We start from the raw sequence: 5,307 nt of genomic DNA on the forward strand, positions 1-5,307 counted from the left end.
GTAGAGTGCAGCTGGACCCGTCCGCAATGGTGCAGCTTCACACACACAGCACTGTGCGTCCTGAGATGATTCAGCAACCTTGTGGCTGTACCCTCCCACCGCTCCCCCAAAAAAAACCCTTCTATTGTGTAATAACTCCACCTTACATGACTAATGCCCATCAATGCTGAGTAGCTGGTGATTAGAAGCAATGGCCTACACTCTGATATCCCACAGGGAGATATTCTAATGATGTATTGCTGTACCTAACCAGTGCCACAAATAGTGCAGCCTCAGAGACATTGAGCCCTCTGCTGTGCAATGATTAATGCAGAGATACTGACCGATTCCACCGGTCTTATTGATCTTAGCAATGGCCAGCCCTTGCAATGAGGATTTGGACAGAAAGTGCTGGAAAATCTCAGCAAGTCTGACAGCATCTGTGGAAGCCATGTAGGGATATATATGTAGGGATATGAGAGTAGGGCCTGGGTGGGATTGTGGTCGGTGCAGACTCGATGGGCCGAATGGCCTCTTTCTGTACTGTAGGGTTTCTATGATTTCAAGATTAGGTGGATTGGCCTTGCTAAAGGCTCTGACATAAGGTCATCCAGACTCGAAAGGTTAGCTTTATTCTCTCCCCACAGATGCTGTCAGACCCGCTGAGATTTTCCAGCATTTTCTATTTCTGTTTCAGATTCCAGCATCCGCAGTATTTTGCCTTTATTATACTGAGGATGTTGAGTTCATTTCAATGTTTGATTTCAATATATTCACTGGAAGTGGATATTCACAAGAGGCGGCACGGTGGCACAGTGGTTAGCACTGCAGCCTCACAGCACCAGAGACCCGGGTTCAATTCCCGGCTTGGGTCACTGTCTGTGCGGAGTCTGCACATTCTCCCCGTGTCTGCGTGGGTTTCCTCCGGGTGCTCCGGTTTCCCCCCACATTCTGAAAGACGTGCTGGTTAGGTGGGTTTTTCAGGCTAAATTGCCCCTTGAATACGCAGGTTGGGGGTGGGTGTCTTAGTGGGGTAAATATGTAGGGTTACAGGGCTAGGGTCTTGGTCAAAGTCATGGAATCCTTACAGTGCAGAAGCAGACCATTCGGCCGATCGAGCATCTGTAAGGAGAGAAAAGAGCTGACGTTTCGAGTCCAGATGACCCTTTGTCAGAGCTGAAGGGAGGAAGGGGCAGTTCTGATGAAGGGTCTTCCAGACTCGAAACGTTGGCTCGATTCTCTCCCCACAGATGCTGCCAGGCCTGCTGAGATTTTCCAGCATTTTCTCATAGAAATCATAGAAACCCTACAGTACAGAAAGAGGCCATTCGGCCCATCGAGTCTGCACCGACCATAATCCCACCCAGGCCCTACCCCCATATCCCTACATATTTTACCCGCTAATCCCTCTAACCTACGCATCCCAGAACAGTAAGGGGCAATTTTAGTATGGCCAATCGACCTAACCCGCACATCTTTGGACTGTGGGAGGAAACCGGAGCACCCGGAGGAAACAGACGCAGACACGAGGAGAATGTGCAAACTCCACACAGACAGTGAACCAAGCCGGGAATCGAACTCGGGTCCCTGGAGCTGTGAAGCAGCAGTGCTAACCACTGTGCTACCGTGCCGTACCGTACCATACCGTGCCGTGCTGTTTTAGGGTCTGGGGTAAGATGCTCTTTCAGAGGGTTGGTGCAGACTCGATGGGCCGAATGGCCTGTTTCTGCACTGCAGGGATTCTATGACTCACATGAATCAACCCTCTTACAATGCCTGCTGCCTGTTATTGCTGCCTTCGAGTATCAGTTGCGTCTTTTGGATGATACTTCCCTTTCTCCCCCCCCCCCCCCCCCCCCCCTCCCCGCCACCCACCTCCCCACACAGCCTGTCGTGCCCCGGAGGCCATTGGCCGGCAGTGCGACCTTCTGATCCCGCCGCTGTCAACAGGATTTCCTGTCCTGTGCGCTCTTTGTTGCCGGGGAACCCCGGGGCAGGGGTTTTGCCATGGGAATGACCTGGGGAATCTGCCGGCGATAACAGCCCCAGTTGCGATCTCAGTAAACTTGAAGATTCCGCACTATCATTTCGTTTTAAAGTTTATTTATTAGCGTCGCAAGTAGGCTTACATTAACACTGCAGTGAAGCTATTGTGAAAATCCCACACTCCGGCGCCTGTTCGGGTACACTGAGGGAGAATTTAGCACGGCCAATGCACCCTAACCAGCACGTCTTTCAGACTGTGGGAGGAAACCAGAGCACCCGGAGGAAACCCACGCAGACACGGGGAGAACGTGTGGACTTCGCGCAGACAGTGACCCAAGCAATTTAGCATGGCCAATTCACCTAACCGGCTCATCGTGGGACACTAAGGGGCCATTTAGCATGGTCACTGCATCTAACCAGCACGTCTTTCGGACTGTGGAAGGAAACCTGAGCACCCGGAGGAAACCCACGCCAACACGGGGAGACTGTGCAGACTCCGCACAGACAGTGACCTGAGCCGGGAATCGAACCCGGGTCCCTGGCGCTGTGAGGCAGCAGTGCTAACCACTGTGCCACCGTGCCGTCCATTTCAAAGCAGAGCTGGGGGGGGGTGGGGGGGGGGGAGTTATCCCTGGTCTCCTCGTCAATATTGACACCTCAATCTGTATCGCTAAGATGGACGATCTGGCGATTAGCTCATGGCTGCTTGCGGGATCTTGCTGTGCGCAAATCGTGTTCCCCGCATTACAAGGTGACAACGTTTCCAAAAAAAATTCCTTCATCGGCTTTGAAGCACTCTGGGACATTCTGTGGACATGGAAGGCAGAGCAGATGTAACACGTCTTCCTTCCTGTCCTGTGGATTGCACAGATTTATCCCCTCAGTGTTTCAGATGCCTGACTATAATGTGTAAATAGTGCAACGCCAAGAATTGATCTGTGGAGCTGGTTGGGGAAGATGGGGCGGGTGAGGGGGGGCGGGGGGGGCGCGGGGGGTCTTCCGATGCATAAATTGGTTCCCACCTTTCCCAACTGACAACCAATGACTTCACTCAATGGGTGATTGAATTCCCTGAGGCACTTCTGAAACATAGTCGCCCTTGGAATGTTGGAAAAATGATTTGTGCACAGCAAGATCCCATAAACTGCTATGCTTTGAAGGCCAGTTTTTTTTTTAAAATGCGGTTTGAGGGATATGTGTCAGTTAAGGAAGACTACCCTGCTCTCCTTCCAAGTGCTTTGTGGGATAGCCTGATGTCACAATTGGTGGATAAAGGCGAGTCCCTTCTTAATTACAGGTCAGAGAAGAATAGAATCCCTAAAGTGCAGGAAGAGGCCCATCGAGCTTGCACCAACAACAATCCCACCCAGGCCCTATACCCATAACCCCAAGTCTTTATGCGGCTAGTCCCCCTTACACTAAGGGGCAATTTAGCATGACTAATCCACCTAACCTGCACATCTTGGGACATTGAGGGAGAATTTAGCATGGCCAATCCACCCAACTTGCACATCTTGGGACATTAAAGAGCAATTTAGCATGGCCAATCCACCTAACCTGTACATCCTGGGACACTAAGGGGCAATTTAGCATGGCCAATCCGCCTAACCTGCACATCTTGGGACACTAAGGGGTAATTTAGCATGGCCAATCCACCTAACCTGCACATCTTTGGACACTAAGGGGCAATTTAGCATGGCCAATCCACCTAACCGGCACATCTTTGGACACTAAGGGGCAATTTAGCATGGCCAATCCACCTAACCTGCACATCTTTGGACACTAAGGGGCAATTTAGCATGGCCAATCCACCTAACCTGCACATCTTTGGACACTAAGGGGCAATTTAGCATGGCCAATCCACCTAACCTGCACATCTTTGGACACTAAGGAGCAATTTAGCACGGCCAATCCACCTAATCTACACATCTTTTGACTGTGGGAGGAAACCGGAGCACCCGGAGGAAACCCACGCAGAGAGGGGAGAACGTGCAAACTCCGCACAGTGTCCCAAGCCGGGAATCGAACCCAGATCCCAGGCGCTGCGAGGCAGCAGTGCTAACCCACTGTGCCACCCTGCCACCCCATCAGATGCTCCAGATGTTTGTTACAGAGAGAATGCTGCTTTGCAGCGCCCAGCATCTTTTTACGCTGACGCGGTGGATGTCGAGGCCTCTGGGTTAATGTCGCTAACGCCACAGTAAACCCTGAAACAAAAGCAGCTCAAATAAAGTTGAGCAGAATCCACGCTGGAGGGAGGGGATTAATGAAACTCTATGGAAACAGTGAGCTGAATGGGCCAAGCATCTATTATGTTTCATGTTTCATGTTCTTAACCACAAATAGAAAGAGGTCAAATGGAGGTTTCAAAGCAGGAGAGAAGCGAGGATGAAGGTGACAGTAACAAGCAGTGAAATGCAGACATTCATTCCTAAATACCTCTGTTCCCTCAGAGTCCAACAATCCTACCCAATTATATACCCTGGAATTTCGAATAGCGAGGAGTGATTTCATTGAAACATATCAAAGGGTTAGACGGGGTAGATGGTGGGTGGATATTTCCCCTGACTGGAGAGTCTAGAATTAAGGATCACTGTTTCGGACTAAGAGTCATCAAAAAGTTTATTTATCTATTAGTGTCGCAACTAAGGCTTACATTAACACTGCAATGAAGCTATTGTGAAAATCCCCACACTCCCGGCGCCTGTTCGGGTACACTGAGGGAGAATTTAGCACGGCCAATGCGCCCTAACCAGCACATCTTTCGGACTGTGGGAGGAAACCGGAGCACCCGGAGGAAAACCACGCAGACACGGGGAGAACGTGCGGACTTCGCGCAGATAGTGACCCAAGCAATTTAGCATGGCCAATCCCCCGAACCTGCACATCTTGGGACACTAAGGGGCCATTTATCATGGTCACTGCATCTAACCAGCACGTCTTTCGGACTGTGGAAGGAAACCTGAGCACCCGGAGGAAACCCACGCAGACACGGGGAGACTGTGCAGACTCCACACAGACAGTGACCCAAGCCGGGAATCGAACCCGGGTCCCTGGCGCTGTGAGGCAGCAGTGCTAACCACTGTGCCACCCCTTAAGGCTGAGATAGAAAGATTTTTGATCAGTATGGGAATCAAAACTTACGGGGAAAGAAAGGGAAAGCTATGACCCTATTGAATGGTGGGGCAGGCTTGAGGGGGCCGAATGGCCTACTCCTGTTCTTATTTCTTATGGTCTTATGGTCAGAGACTAGGCTGACTTGCTAGGCAGCGCGAGGTCAGCAGTTGAGTGACCACAAATGGTCACCAGCGTTCTGGATTAGTGAAGGAAACAAAGGTTAGG

This window comes from Mustelus asterias, chromosome 19, assembly GCF_964213995.1.
Source record: "Mustelus asterias chromosome 19, sMusAst1.hap1.1, whole genome shotgun sequence".
Classification (NCBI taxonomy): Eukaryota; Metazoa; Chordata; class Chondrichthyes; order Carcharhiniformes; family Triakidae; genus Mustelus; species Mustelus asterias.